At 36.8% G+C, this 17656-nt stretch overlaps 1 long non-coding RNA gene across 1 annotated transcript; it reads right to left on the bottom strand.

Annotated features, from left to right (window-relative positions):
* Nucleotides 1-8014: 8014 nt before the first annotated feature.
* On the bottom strand, nucleotides 8015-12051 carry LOC118767190. Its single transcript, XR_005003094.1, has 2 exons — nucleotides 9854-12051; nucleotides 8015-8287 (listed from the first exon to the last, which is right to left on the bottom strand). It is a non-coding gene; the product is annotated as an uncharacterized LOC118767190 (long non-coding RNA).
* Nucleotides 12052-17656: the final 5605 nt, after the last annotated feature.

Here is a 17656-nt window from a genome sequence, read left to right as displayed (position 1 = left end):
AATGGCAAAAGTTATGAAGTTGGGCACAAGGGAAACATTTTCCACTTTTTTTTTTACCTGATGAGTCTCGACAGAAGGTACGACTTGTAATATGATAAGTTTTATTACAACAACAGCATGTGAAAGTTCTTGTTACCATAATTGCAATAATTGTGAAATTAGACACACCGGTAACATTTGCATGTTTTTTCCGAGTGTTTATTAACAAATGATTCTGCTTGGAACATTATACAGGTAACTTTGGCACTCTCTTTACCTGAAGTATGACGGTGATTGCTGCTCACCTGTATTCTTCTTTCGTGGATAAGCTCAGCATATGAACAATAGTACAAACATTAACCAAAGATTACAACTGACCAACAGATTCTCTGAGAACTCAGAATATCTTTCAAGTCGCACCTAACATCTACAAAAAAGGACACATTAGATGGCGTTCTGTATTTGGATGTCCGTATGAACATCTCAGGGAATTGGTGACATCCATGCCCTGCATAGGTCAGTGAAATTTCAGCATCTGTGGGAGACTTGTAGCAAGTTATACAGGGCGCCGAATGGAGCACAAGACTAGACTCCACCCGGTCTTGGTCCTTTTACTGGTCTAAATACACAAAATGCTTGGAAGTGCAATGGTCAGTCAATATAAACAAAAACACATTTAAGTGCCATTTAACGTGACTCACTCACAGTCAGGAGAAACAGACATCAGAATGTTTATTCCTGATAGAAATACTGTGGGGGACAAAAGAGTTTGCAGATCTATTTTTTCTCAATTTCTTTATTAATTTTGCTTTATTTTTTAGTTTCACCTCTTCCATCATTTGCTGGTTGCCATTCTGTTTTTTTTCATTACTACATTTTACGAAAAAACCCAGAATTTAATAATTGTTAAACATTTTCCTCTTTTCAGGTGAGCCAAAAGTTTATGCAGGTAACATAAATTTATTAATAATGGCTAAAGGAAAGATGTTGACAGATAGCGAGAAGGGTGAAATTGTTAAATTACTTGCTGCAAAGAAGTCTACATTAGAAATTTCAAAAATTTTGAAACGAGATCATCGAACTGTCAAACGTTTCGTCATTGACGGCAAAGATGGAAGAAAAAAGCACAAAAGTGGCAGACCAAAGGTGATTTCACCACGAGATTTTAGAAAAATCAAGAGGAGTGTGCTAGCAAACCCACACAGAACAAGCAAAGCTATTTTCGACCATGCAGGAGTGTCTGACATCTCTAAAAGGACCCGAAATCGGATTTTGAAACAAATAGCCGACCAGAGAACACTGACAAAACGTCCTCCTTTGAGTGATATCAACTCTCAGAAGCGACTAGCATGGGCCACTAAATATTTGAAAACCAATTTTCAAAATGTTCTCTGGACTGACAAGGCTAGAGCAACCCTCGACGGTCCCGATGGTTGGACCAAGGGATGGCTTCTTAAAGGCAATAGCCCATGCTTGCGATTCAGATGTCAACAGGGAGGAGGGAGAGTGATGATTTGGGCTGGGATTATTGGAAGTGAGATTGTTGGTCCTTTTCTTGTCCCTGAAGGTGTCAAAATGAATTCTGTGAACTACTGCGAGTTTTTGGAAGAGAATTTATTGCCCTGGTTGAATTCACAAAATGATGCTGTCAACCAGAATCTCATTATTCAACAAGACAATGCCCCAAGCCATGCTTCTCGGTTCACAAAAGCTTGGCTTTCAGAGCAGGGGATCTCTGGTGAACGTCTGATGGACTGGCCACCTCAGAGCCCGGATTTGAATCCGATAGAGAACCTCTGGTCGATTCTGAAGAGGACGGTTTACGAAAACGGGCATCAATTCAACAGTAAAAAAGACATTGGGAGAGGATCAAGGAAGTATCTTCTGAAATCACACCTCAACAAGTGCATAAATTAACATCCTCTGTTGATAGGAGGCTGATGGATTTGATTAAGAATGGAGGAAAGCGTATCAAGGGTTAAATTGTTTTATAAATTTGTATTGTTTTGTTAATTGTTATTTGAGCAATAACTGTTGATTTCTTGTAATATGTTATCAATATATGGTACGATTATCATAATGACACAATGTTTCAAATTATATTATGTTTAAAAATGTTATTTATTTCGAATAAATGAGTCTTGCAAACTCTTTTGGCCCATATTTCTTTCGCAAATTTTTTTAAAATCCATATTTTCCCCCCAGAATATGATTATTTGGTTTCCGTCTCTAGGAATTTACATTATATATTTGCATATCGAACAATGAGTAACATAAGTTATTATATTGGAAAATATTGAAGCATAAATTTATCAATATATACAATTTGCAAACACTTTTGACCCCCACAGAAGATATCAGAAAGTTGTTGCTATCATAATGGCAATAATTATGCAATTAGGCATACGGATAACATTTCAACTGTTATTATCCAAAGGGTCTCAGAAGATTCTACTTTGAACGAGAAAGAACCTTTACCACAATGGCAATCAGTTAGTTGGTTATACGGGCCACAGTTCTACTCTTTTTGTCCAAAAGCAATTATAAAGTGACACATATTGGAAACGTTTCCACTCTTTTTATCCAAAGAATTTGTTACAACAAAAGAAATTATAAAGTGACGCAGAATGGGAACAATTCTACTCTTTTCCTCCAAAGTGCCTTGACAGAAGATTCCACTTTGAATATAATAGATCCCGTTGCCACAATGGCAATAGTTATCTAGTTAGGTATATGTGTAACGTTTCCACAAATAGGCCCATAGCTTTTTAATCAGTAATTCTATTATATACCTACATCAGCAAAAGTCTGATTATTTGAGTCTTTTTATCCAAAATATCTTAGACAGAAGATTCAACATTTAATACAATAGGTCCTCTTAGCACAATGGCATGTGATAGGTGTTGCCATCATAATGGCAATAATTATGCAATTAGGCATACGGATAACATTTTAACTGTTATTATCCAAAGAGTCTCAGAAGATTCTACTTTGAAAGAGAAAGAACCTTTACCACAATGGCAATTATTTTGTTGGTTATACGGGCCACAGTTCTAGTCTTTTTATCCAAAAGCAATTATAAAGTGACACATATTGGAAACATTTCCACTCTTTTCATCCAAAGTGCCTTGACAGAAGATTTCACTTTGAATATAATAAATCCTGTTGCCACCATGGCAATAGTTATCTAGATAGGTATATGTGTAACGTTTCCACAAGGTAGGCATGGCATATTTACACAAATAGGCCCATAGCTTTTTAATCAGTAATTCTAATATGTATCTACGTCAGCAAAAGTCTGATTATTTGAGTCTTTTTATCCAAAATATCTTAGACTGAAGATTCAACTTTGAATACAATAGGTCTTCTTAGCACTATGGCATGTGATAGGTGTTGCTATCATAATGGCAATAATTATGCAATTAGGCATACGGATAACATTTCAACTGTTATTATCCAAAGGGTCTCAGAAGATTCTACTTTGAACGAGAAATAACCTTTACCACAATGGCAACAAGTCTGTTGGTTATCGCCAGTATCGTTTCTACTCTTTTTCTCCAAAGTGTGATGATGATTGTTACTAAATCATCATCATCTTCAGTGGATAAGTTCAGCGTATGAACATTAGTACAAGCATTACCCAAACCAAATCACAAGTTAGTAATGAATTCTGTGAGAATCTACTGGGTATGAAAGAAAGAGCAGTTAAATCTCTTTCAAATCGCACATGACATCTAAAAGGAAGGACATAGCAGATAACGTCATTCTGTATGCAGCTGTTCATGTGAACAACTATGGAAATTGGTGTCACCCATGCTCTACTTAGACCAGTGAAACCTCTGCATCTGTGGGAGTCCTGAGGTAAATTACACAGGCAGAAATTTGCATCCCTAATCCATGGCCGGTCACCATGTTAGGGCTGGTACTGCATCTGGGGTGAGCAACCAGATGGCAGAGCAAGTAACTCTGAGGTTCCCCACTTAGTCCTTTCTCCTTATCATTGTGACAGAAGCGTGCAAGGACATGACCTCTTTGGCTCTTACATAATGCATACGAAAACCTAAAACCGATTGAGCAGCTCTGTACAGAGTTCTTTCTTCAAATGACATCTATTCCAACTTTCTGAATGGAGTTGTTACTGGATGGTTTCACCACGTGAGACTACGACCATCTGTGAAAGGCATTACACCATTTCCTCACTCCTGGATGTCGGAGACAACAGATCTCCTACACCCAACAATGAGGCAGGAAGGCAATGTAGTGAAAGGTCAAACTCCACCAGGTTTTGGTCCTTTTACTGGTTATGATACACAACATGCTCACAAATGTAAGTGGCCTATCGATATAAACAAAAAGGCAATTCAGTGCCATTTAACAAGAGCAGAGTGTGGAGCAATAGACATCAGAAGTTTGAAGGTGGTAGAACTTGTTACAACAAAAGCAATTACAAAGTGACACAAAGTGGAAACGTTTCCACTCTTTTTATCCAAAGAATTTGTTACAACAAAAGCAATTATAAAGTTACACATAATGGGAACAATTCTACTCTTTTCATCCAAAGTGCCTTGACAGAAGATTCCACTTTGAATATAATAGATCCTGTTGCCACAATGGCAATAGTTATCTAGTTAGGTATATGTGTAACGTTTCCACAAATAGGCCCATAGCTTTTTAATCAGTAATTCTATTATATACCTACATCAGCAAAAGTCTGATTATTTGAGTCTTTTTATCCAAAATATCTTAGACAGAAGATTCAACATTTAATACAATAGGTCTTCTTAGCACAAAGGCATGTGATAGGTGTTGCCATCATAATGGCAATAATTATGCAATTAGGTATACGGATAACATTTCAACATTGATTATCCAAAGGGTCTCAGAAGATTCTACTTTGAACGAGAAAGAATCTTTACCACAATGGCAATAGGTCTGTTGGTTATCAGAACATTTCTACTCTTTTTCTCCAAAGTGTGATGATGATTTTTACTAAATCATCATCATCTTCAGTGGATAAGTTCCGCCTATGAACATTAGTACGAGCATTATCCAATGGTAATAATCACATGCCGGGAGCAAGATATTCCTATCCACTTTTTTTCATCCTAAATATCTTGACAAAAGAATAAAGTATAAATATGATAAATCTTACCATAATGGCAACTGTAAAGTAAGGCATAGTGGTAACATATCCACTCTTTTCATCCAAAAAGTGATGATGATTGTTGCTGAGTTGTAATCTTCTGTCGATATAACCAAAAAGGTATTGAAGTGCTGTTTAACAAGACTGAGTCTGGAGCAGGGACATCCATTTTTTTCATCCGAAGCATCCTGCCAGAAGATTTGACTCGTGACATAAAGGATCTTCTTACCAAAATGGCAAAAGTTATGAAGTTGGGCACAAGGGAAACATTTCCACTTTTTTTTTTACCTGATGAGTCTCGACAGAAGGTACGACTTGTAATATGATAAGTTTTATTACAACAACAGCATGTGAAAGTTCTTGTTACCACAATTGCAATAATTGTGAAATTAGTCACACCGGTAACATTAGCATGTTTTTTCCGAGTGTTTATTAACAAATGATTCTGCTTGGAACATTATACAGGTAACTTTTGCACTCTCTTTACCTGAAGTATGACAGTGATTGTTGCTCACCTGTATTCTTCTTTCGTGGATAAGCTCAGCATATGAACAATAGTACAAACATTAACCAAAGATTACAACTGACCAACAGATTCTGAGAACTCAGAATATCTTTCAAGTCGCACCTAACATCTACAAAAAAGGACACATTAGATGGCGTTCTGTATTTGGATGTCCGTATGAACATCTCAGGGAATTGGCGACATCCATGCCCTGCATAGGTCAGTGAAATTTCAGCATCTGTGGGAGACTTGCAGCAAGTTATACAGGGCGCCGAATGGAGCACAAGACTAGACTCCACCCGGTCACGGTCCTTTTACTGGCAATAATTATGCAATTAGGCATATGGATAACATTTCAACTTTAATTATCCAAAGGATCTCAGAAGATTCTACTTTGAATGAGAAATAACCTTTACCACAATGGCAATTAGAAAGTTAGTTCTACGGGAAACATTTCTACTATTTTTGTCCAAAGTGTAATGATGTTTTTTATGGCAATAGTTAACATTTCAACATTTATTATCCAAAGGGTCTCAGAAGATTCTACTTTGAACGAGAAATAACCTTTACCACAATGGCAACAAGTCTGTTGGTTATCGCCAGTATCGTTTCTACTCTTTTTCTCCAAAGTGTGATGATGATTGTTACTAAATCATCATCATCTTCAGTGGATAAGTTCAGCGTATGAACATTAGTACAAGCATTACCCAAACCAAATCACAAGTTAGTAATGAATTCTGTGAGAATCTACTGGGTATGAAAGAAAGAGCAGTTAAATCTCTTTCAAATCGCACATGACATCTAAAAGGAAGGACATAGCAGATAACGTCATTCTGTATGCAGCTGTTCATGTGAACAACTATGGAAATTGGTGTCACCCATGCTCTACTTAGACCAGTGAAACCTCTGCATCTGTGGGAGTCCTGAGGTAAATTACACAGGCAGAAATTTGCATCCCTAATCCATGGCCGGTCACCATGTTAGGGCTGGTACTGCATCTGGGGTGAGCAACCAGATGGCAGAGCAAGTAACTCTGAGGTTCCCCACTTAGTCCTTTCTCCTTATCATTGTGACAGAAGCGTGCAAGGACATGACCTCTTTGGCTCTTACATAATGCATACGAAAACCTAAAACTGATTGAGCAGCTCTGTACAGAGTTCTTTCTTCAAATGACATCTATTCCAACTTTCTGAATGGAGTTGTTACTGGATGGTTTCACCACGTGAGACTACGACCATCTGTGAAAGGCATTACACCATTTCCTCACTCCTGGATGTCGGAGACAACAGATCTCCTACACCCAACAATGAGGCAGGAAGGCAATGTAGTGAAAGGTCAAACTCCACCAGGTTTTGGTCCTTTTACTGGTTATGATACACAACATGCTCACAAATGTAAGTGGCCTATCGATATAAACAAAAAGGCAATTCAGTGCCATTTAACAAGAGCAGAGTGTGGAGCAATAGACATCAGAAGTTTGAAGGTGGTAGAACTTGTTACAACAAAAGCAATTACAAAGTGACACAAAGTGGAAACGTTTCCACTCTTTTTATCCAAAGAATTTGTTACAACAAAAGCAATTATAAAGTTACACATAATGGGAACAATTCTACTCTTTTCATCCAAAGTGCCTTGACAGAAGATTCCACTTTGAATATATAGATCCTGTTGCCACAATGGCAATAGTTATCTAGTTAGGTATATGTGTAACGTTTCCACAAATAGGCCCATAGCTTTTTAATCAGTAATTCTATTATATACCTACATCAGCAAAAGTCTGATTATTTGAGTCTTTTTATCCAAAATATCTTAGACAGAAGATTCAACATTTAATACAATAGGTCTTCTTAGCACAAAGGCATGTGATAGGTGTTGCCATCATAATGGCAATAATTATGCAATTAGGTATACGGATAACATTTCAACATTGATTATCCAAAGGGTCTCAGAAGATTCTACTTTGAACGAGAAAGAATCTTTACCACAATGGCAATAGGTCTGTTGGTTATCTGAACATTTCTACTCTTTTTCTCCAAAGTGTGATGATGATTTTTACTAAATCATCATCATCTTCAGTGGATAAGTTCCGCCTATGAACATTAGTACGAGCATTATCCAATGGTAATAATCACATGCCGGGAGCAAGATATTCCTATCCACTTTTTTTCATCCTAAATATCTTGACAAAAGAATAAAGTATAAATATGATAAATCTTACCATAATGGCAACTGTAAAGTAAGGCATAGTGGTAACATATCCACTCTTTCCATCCAAAAAGTGATGATGATTGTTGCTGAGTTGTAATCTTCTGTCGATATAACCAAAAAGGTATTGAAGTGCTGTTTAACAAGACTTTGAGTCTGGAGCAGGGACATCCATTCTTTTCATCCGAAGCATCCTGCCAGAAGATTTGACTCGTGACATAAAGGATCTTCTTACCAAAATGGCAAAAGTTATGAAGTTGGGCACAAGGGAAACATTTTCCACTTTTTTTTTTACCTGATGAGTCTCGACAGAAGGTACGACTTGTAATATGATAAGTTTTATTACAACAACAGCATGTGAAAGTTCTTGTTACCACAATTGCAATAATTGTGAAATTAGACACACCGGTAACATTAGCATGTTTTTTCCGAGTGTTTATTAACAAATGATTCTGCTTGGAACATTATACAGGTAACTTTTGCACTCTCTTTACCTGAAGTATGACGGTGATTGTTGCTCACCTGTATTCTTCTTTCGTGGATAAGCTCAGCATATGAACAATAGTACAAACATTAACCAAAGATTACAACTGACCAACAGATTCTGAGAACTCAGAATATCTTTCAAGTCGCACCTAACATCTACAAAAAAGGACACATTAGATGGCGTTCTGTATTTGGATGTCCGTATGAACATCTCAGGGAATTGGCGACATCCATGCCCTGCATAGGTCTGTGAAATTTCAGCATCTGTGGGAGACTTGCAGCAAGTTATACAGGGCGCCGAATGGAGCACAAGACTAGACTCCACCCGGTCACGGTCCTTTTACTGGCAATAATTATGCAATTAGGCATATGGATAACATTTCAACTTTAATTATCCAAAGGATCTCAGAAGATTCTACTTTGAATGAGAAAGAACCTTTACCACAATGGCAATTAGAAAGTTAGTTCTACGGGAAACATTTCTACTATTTTTGTCCAAAGTGTAATGATGTTTTTTATGGCAATAGTTAACATTTCAACATTTATTATCCAAAGGGTCTCAGAAGATTCTACTTTGAACAAGAAATAACCTTTACCACAATGGCAACAAGTCTGTTGGTTATCGCCAGTATCGTTTCTACTCTTTTTCTCCAAAGTGTGATGATGATTGTTACTAAATCATCATCATCTTCAGTGGATAAGTTCAGCGTATGAACATTAGTACGAGCATTACCCACACCAAATCACAAGTTAGTACTGAATTCTCTGGGAATCCACTGGGCATGAAAGAAAGAGCAGTTAAATCTCTTTCAAATAGCATATGACATCTAAAAGGAAGGACATAGCAGATAATATCATTCTGTAAGCAGCTGTTCATGTGAACAGCTATGGAAATTGGTGCCACCCATGGCCTCCATCGGCCAGTGTAACCTCTGAGTCTGTGGGAGTTTGTTGCAAGTTACACAGGCGGAACTTGGTGTCCCTAATCCTTGCCTAGTCACCATGTTAGGGCTTGCATTGTATTTGGGGTTACACTTTACATGAAAATCTCCATTAAGCACACTCAAGGTGCAAGGCCCGTAGAAGATGATTCTTATTTGTTACAATATTGATTAGAAATACCACCCCAAATAACAGCATGAAAGATACGACACTGTCCCGTCACCCCTGGATATCTGAGACAATGTATCTCTTGCACCCAACAGGGGCCCCTCAGAGGGCAATGGATTGCAAGACCAGACTTCATCCATATACACAAAAAACAAAAAAAAAATGTGCCATAAACAAGCCTCACAACCTGGAGAAATAGACTTCAGAAATCTGAACACGATCGATCTTGTTACAACAATGGCAATAATTATGAAGTTGGGCACATGAATGACATTTCCACTTCTTTTCTCTAAAATGTCTTCAGAGAAGACATTTAGATACTCTTATATGACAGACCTTGTTATCGCAAAAGGCAACTATAAAATAACACAAAATGGAAACCTGTCCACTCTTTCTCTCCGAAATGTCTAGACAGAAGGTTTTACCTTTGAATATGATAGATCTTTTATCACAATGGCAATTATAAAGTTGCACATACAGGTAACATTTTCACTGTCTTAATCTAAAGTGCGGTGATCATCATCATCGTCTTCTTCAGTGGATAAGCTCAGAATATAAGCATTAGTATGAACATTAACCAAAGAAGATTACAAGTGAGCAATGGGTTCTTTGAGAACTCATTTGGCATGAAAGAAAGAGCAGTTAAATCTCTTTCAAATTGCACCTACTATCTAATAATGATATTATCTACGATAACAGAAAAACTTATTTACACTGTAATAATAATAATAAAACCAATTTTAACAATGATTTTAGTCATAATCTTGGTAATATTAATCGTAGAGGGCATATGGGTTGGAAGAGGAACAGAGTTTTTGCCGACAATACGAATTTGATAGGTAACCCACATAGTGATAATGATGCACTATGGCTGATAATCCCATATGCAATGCAAATTAAAACGGATATAGTTAGAATAATCCATAATTTATTGTACAAGCACTTTGTGAAGGGTAAGAATAAATTTTGTCAAATAATTAACAATAAAACTATTAGAATAGGGTATAGCCTTACTCACAATTTAGCCACCATCATTTCCTCCTTTAATAATAGGATCTCAAACTGGAGTCCACGGTCCTCTAGGGAACTGCAAAGCGATTTTAGGGGGACCACAAAGTGACTGACTATTGGGCATTTATAAGCCATTATTTGGCCAAATATGTGTTTACTGAACTCAGAGAATTCTCAAGCCAAGTTTTTACAGAACAACCTTTAATGAGGACTTCAAATTGAATATCCAAGAATTAAGCTCAGACAAGGGTTGCAAAAAAGCGATTAAGGACCATAAAGATAATTTCCCTAATAATACGCAAGTTAGATTAATCTGTCCTCGTAAATCAGACTTAGGTAAATTAAGTAAATTAATCCTTGATAAATATTTACCCATTATTAGAAATAAAATAAAGCTCAATCTATGGAAAAATACACAGGATGCATTGGATTGATTCTCAGGTATTAAGGTAAATAACGGTAGTAACCATAAATTTATCCAATTCGATATCTAAAATTATTACTCATCTATTAATCCTATAATTCTTAACCAAGCTTTAATTTTTGCTAGAAGACACACCAACATTAGCATGAAAGAAATTAAGGTTATTTTGGCAGCAAGAAAAACGGTTATAGAATTCAATAATAAATTATGGGCTAGGAAGGATACGCCCGTTTTGTTTGATATTACAATGGGTTCGCCAGATTCAGCAGAAACGACCGATTTAGAAGGGATTTATTTATTAGATAATCTAAGTAGAGAATTTCCTAAATTGAATGGCGGCTTCTATAGAGACAACGCTTTGTTTTTAGTTAAGAACATATCTAGCAGAAGTCTGGAAATACACAAGAAACAACTGCACAAATCTTTTAAGGGTTTCGGATTATCAATCACTATTGAAAATGAGAATTACTCTGTTAATTACCTAGATGTTAATTGAAACCTCAATACTGAATGGACTTCATGAACCTTATGTAAAACAAAATTCTAATCTAGTATATATAAAAAACGATAATGATGGTGATTAATAATAATATGGCAATAAAAGAATGAGATCTCAATATTATGTAAAATAGAGGAATTTATCTATAAATATAATATGTGACAATTAGTTGGAGCAGCACAAGATCAGTTTACGAAGGACATTATCCAAATAATGAAAACATTCGATCTTAGCATAACAAGAGATACCAACCTGAAGCTTGACAATGTCCTAGATGTATCTTTAGATTTAAATAAGAATATTTATAAACCCTATAGAAAACCCAACGATAGACTTAGCTATATTAATGTAGGTTCCTGCCATCCCCCCACCATAGTGTTCCCAAGAATTTAGTTGAAAACATAAGCAAGAGAATTCCTCCGATATAAACATTTTTATAGTGTTGCCCCAATATATAACAAAGCCCTAAAAGATAGTGGTTCTAGGGAGGAAATAACTTATACACCTGTTATTAGTCCTGTAACAAAGAAAAGGAAAAATAGGAATAGGAAAATTATCTGGTTCACACCACCTTACTCCGCCGAAATGACCTTTAATATAGATAGACATTTCTTATCACTTATAGATAGATATTTTCCAATCAATCATAATTATAGAAAGATCTTTAATAGGCACAACTTAAAAAATTTTTTAAATACTAACTTTAATTGCACACAACAAACAAAAACAAAATGAAACCGACTGTTCCTGCAGAGTTAAAAATTTGTGCCCGCTAAATGGAGCTTGTATGACCGAGGCCATCATTTACGAAGCCACCGTAGACTCTACAACCACTAAGGACGTAGTTTTGTCACAGAAATATGTGGGTCCCGCAGAGGGAAATTTTAAAGCCAAGTTCAACTATCACACCTTAAACTTCAGACACTGGGATAAAAGGAAAATAACCAAATTATCCAGTTATATATAGTCCTTAAAAGAATAGGGCGTTGGCTATAAGATTCACTGGAAGATCTTGGCCAAGTGGAGGCCTTACACCAACAGCTGTGGAAAGTGTGGTCTTTGCGATATGGAAAGATGGCTCATGTGGAAAACTATTGTCCCATATGCCTCGTCCCATGTATACAAGTTGTTCACAAAGATAATCCTAAACTGGTTAGCACAGCAACCAATGGAAAATAAATAATAAATATACAAGATCTCTCCTTTCATAAAAGGTTTTCTACAGCACAGGATGGGACTATGGAACACAAGATTATTTCTCAACCACAAAAACGGCACGTATTTGTCAGAGAACATTAAAATAGATTGTGAAATATTCCAGGGCAATCCACTCTACCCTTTCTCTCATTCCCCAGTCCCACAAGTTGAATGTAACAAGCTACTGTCACAAAATGTTTGACAAGATCATCCCACACTTGCTTTACATGGACAATCTGAAGTTATATGCAAAAGCTGACAAGGATCTGAAAGGGCTACGAGAAACTGTGAAAAAAATTCAGTGATGACATCTCTATGGAATTGGCCCTTGACAGATGTGTAAAAGCTTCACTCAAACATGGTGAACTGACAGTTAATACTACAGCCCGACTTAATCGTGATACATCTATCAAGGACCTGGACTGAGAAGGCTTCTATAAGTATCGTGGGATACACAAAGGGAAACGGATTCAACACAGATCAATGAAAGAAAAGATCAGGAAAGAGTATTATAGACGTATGAGAATGATCCTGAATACTGAGCAATACTGAGCTGAACTCTCAGAATAGAATAGCAGCTATAAACTCCCTGGCAGTACCAATTGTCAAGTATAGCCTTAATGTCATCAACTGGAATCTGAGTGATCTCCAGCATAAGGACATAAGGACCAGGAAACTGCTGACACTAAACAGGATGCACCACCCAAAATCAGATGTCCACAGGCTCTATCTCCCATGAAAGAAGGTAGCAGAGGCCTAATTCAGAATGTAACGTCCTATAAAACAACCATGATAGGACTATATATATATATATATATATATATATATATATATATATATATATATATATATATATATATTAGAATTAACGAGTTCATCCACAGGTTATGATGGAAGATTTTCCACCATGAAAACAGTAATAACAAAACGAATCAACAACGTCTTTTGTATTGGATCAACTTCCTTTTATAATTTTTGTTTTTTTATTGCTTATAATTTATTGTTTTTATACATGAACACATACATACATACATACTTCCACACACACCCACAGAGGAATACACAGAAACCTATCCCACCCAACCCCACACACCTTAGACACACAACCACATACACGCACATACTCAAGCACACGTACATACACAAAATAAACACAGCCTGACACACATCTCCACGTTCACACACACACACACACACCAGCAGATTCCCACATTTACCTACAACAAACAATACTCATAGATACGCAAACAATTATACACACATGGGCAGACACACGCTGCACATTACGCCTACACAACTCCAACCCTCCCCCACACACACTTATGCATATACATACACACAATATATGCCTACACGCGCACACACACATACGTATATACATATAGACACAGACACACACACATGCACACACCTAATACTCACAACCCCACGGATACACGTATATACGGGGTGAGGAAGCAAAATTTACAATGAACGTTAAGTTGCTTTTTCTCAGGAGGCACTAAGTCAATTGTTTTGAAACCTAGCATATACTGATGTCATACTCATACCTAACACTATTATCCTTACCTTTTCAGAAACTTTTGCCCATATGAGTAATCAGGAAAGCAAACGTCCAAGAGTGTGTGATTTGCTGAATGCACTCGTCACACAAAAGGAGATTTCAAGGATAGTTGGAGTGTCCATAAAGACTGTTTATAATGTAAAGAATAGAATGACTATGAGCAAAACTATTACGAGGAAGTCTGGAAGTGGAGGAATCAACAAAAAACGTACCAAAGCTTTTATTAAAGCTCTCAAATCCAAAATCCTAAAGGATCCAACCAAATCCATGAGAAAAATGGCAATTGAACTTGAGGTAGACAAGAAGACCATTAGAAATGCAGTAAAATATGATTTGAGGTTAAAATCTTACACAAGAACACCAAAACACTTGTTGACAACAGCTATGAAGGTAAAAGAGATTGGAAAGGTGCCAAAAAATTATTACATGGTTCAAGAAAAAGTCCTCCATTGTAACAATCTTTACAGATGAAAAGATCTTCAGTGTCGATGCTGTTCTGAACCGCAGAAATGACAGATTTATTGCAAAACCAACAGCTGAGGTTAAGGGAACATTCAAAACAAAACATCCTGCACAAGTTATGGCTTTTGGTGTTGTGGCTTCCGATGGAAAGAAAATGCCAATAAAATTCTACAAAGCTGATGAAAAGATCAATGTTAATACTTACTACAAGACTCTGAGATACCAGGTATTGCCATGGCTTAAAGCAAACTACCCAGATGGTAATTATGTATGGACACAGGATGGTGCTCCAGCCCACACAGCCAGAAAAATACAAGATTTCTGCAAATCCAACTTTAGCGATTTCTGGGAATCATGTTTAAGGCCACCTTCTAGCCCAGATCTAAACCCTCTGGATTATGCTATTTGGGGCGTTTTAGAACATGCTAACATCACACAGCAATGTCGACTCTCTTAAAGATACTATTACAGAAGAATGGGAGAAGTTGTCTCCCGAATATTTGAGGAACACTTGTACAAGTTTCAGGAAGGGTGTGAAGGCAGTTATTGAGAAAGAAGGAGGACACATGGAATAAAAACATTTTCTATTATGTAAATTTTCTTGCGGCAAATAAATTCTCATAACTTTCAATAAAACAATTGGTCATACACTGTCTTTCAATCCCTGCCTCAAAATATTGTAAATTTTGCTTCCTCACCCTGTACACCCACACACAACTCTCTTACACATCAAATTTCCTCCTCTATCTTTTTCTTTACTTTTTCATTGCACTCCTCAAGCCAAAATATTCTTCCACTACTTTGTCTTTACGCTTTTAATCGCACCCCTGCTACATATAAACTTTACCCTCATTTACAGCAGCCTCTGCAAATATATACGAACTACCCACAATAGCTCCTATTAACCACACCGGATATCCCTAATTAGAGATAACTTCCCTCAGATTACACCGGCAGTCACATGGAAGTCATGCTAATAACTAACTGAACTACGAGACTTCGGATTCAACCATCCTTTATTCTTCAACTACTTCACAATGAATTTAATGAACTTTGAGCACAACTAAAATGTAAGACTTTTGAATCACTGAACATTTTCTTTTCCGATTTCACCCTCTATCTTTCACTCTGTTCTCCTCTTTGTCTATCTCTGCCTTTTTTCATTCTGAAGACGTCTACCATTTGCAACTATGGTACACAGAAACAGCTGTAAAGTCACTCTTACCCTCACCTTGCTTATTTACTTAAATAATGGCTTTTTAGCACCAGACACACTTTTATTTGCTGTTTTCCCCCATTTTCTTATCGTCTATATATACATTAAACTAGTTTACCTCTTAAATTACCTGCTGCCGTATACCTTATACCAAGGACCATACTTACTGAGGTAATTACCAGGAGTGCCACTGGATACATCTATCCCTTAGAGGGCTTAACACCTCTAACTTATACCTTATATATATATATATACACGCATACCCTGAAGAACTATTGTGGTTATGCACCCTATTGCATTTGGAACATCCACTGCAGAGGGTGTAAATAACCACAATGGTAAAATATAAGGAACAAATGATATAAGCTTGTGTATGTCATAATCTCTCTATATATAAACGGCAGTTTGTCTGTGTGTGTTTCTGTGTGTCTGTTAGGTTGTACCCTCACCCTGACCACGGCTTTCAACCGATTCTGATGAAACTTGACACACACATAGCCCAATGTCATAATTCAAAACGCAGCGAAAATTTCGAAAAGTTCCCCCAGTTCTGAAAAAAATCGATAAATTCGACATGGGGTCGAGAATCAGAAACACAAACCACAGACTGTCTAGGGGACGCAACTCGACCTTTTTAACTAAAAAAAAATTTACCATCATTTTTTCCCCATTTTTTTTGGCTATAACTCTCTAAAAATGCTTTATAGTTATTTCCCTTACAAACCCAAGCAACGCCGGGCGATACTGCTAGTTATAAATATATGTGTATGTGAGAATTTGGAATGAGTAAGCAATTGAGAATTAAAGTGAAACAAAACAGAAATTGTAATTTTGATCGACATAGAAAGAAAGGTTTGGGTGTGAAATATTTGTGGTACAGACAGAGAAGATACCCCTGACAATACTATATAGAAGTTAGGTATGTCAGTCTGCTGAGAAATATTTGATGTGTTAGTGAAATTAAAAGTCTGATTTTTGCTTCTTATAACTTACCAGCACGGACCACCACCCCATCAATCTTAGAAAGCCTGCAAAGGTCAGCGGCATTGCTCGATTCCTCCAGACCCAGCAAGTTAACAAAAAATAAATAAATAAATTCAAGGGCTAATACAGGCAATAATTAATCTACTCAAATTCTATGCATATTATTAATTAACAAGTTATTAACAAGAATCTTTAGTCTGAAGTCATATATAACTGACAGATCTGGTACAAAGTTTAAAATGAAAATGAAAGAATTTTTGGGGAGGGTTAACTTCAGTTTTGTGTAATGTTCTAAAGTAGCGGTTCCCAAAGTGGGTGGTATTGCCCCACTGGGGACAGTGGAAAGTTCCAAGGGGGCGTTAATGAGGTAGTGATTCATGTAAAAAAAAAAAAAAATAGTGGGTCCATTAGATTAAGTTACATTTGTGAAATACAGTTGCTTTGAATTTTGCTTCAGAAAGAGGTCTATGTTTGTGATGGTTAGTTCGGGTGGGGTGGAGGGGCGCTAGGAATGTGGCCTGGGTGTCAAGGGGGCAGCAGGCGCAAAAGCTTGGGAACCACTGTTCTAAAGAAACACTACAATGAGACTGGTGTTGTTTTATGTTAGCAAGACTTATATAGCAAAATCTATAAAGAATGTACAATGAACTTGCCACAAGGAATGGTAAAACCCAATGCTTCAAGCGAAGTTCTCCTTTGGCGGGAAGAGTTGAAAGGAGAGAAATCAATGAGAGACAGCAGAGAGGAACATCTTCATGAGAGTTCCTGCATTCCTCATCATTTGCAGTCATTTTTACAATTATTTCAATCCTTTAATAATTGTTTGATATGTTTTCCTCATGATACAATAAGTATCCACTATATTTCTTTT

The sequence above is a fragment of the Octopus sinensis genome, linkage group LG19 (genome assembly GCF_006345805.1).
Source record: "Octopus sinensis linkage group LG19, ASM634580v1, whole genome shotgun sequence".
NCBI lineage: Eukaryota > Metazoa > Mollusca > Cephalopoda > Octopoda > Octopodidae > Octopus > Octopus sinensis.
Note: the sequence above shows the minus strand (reverse complement) of the source record. Positions and strands in the feature narration are given on the sequence as shown.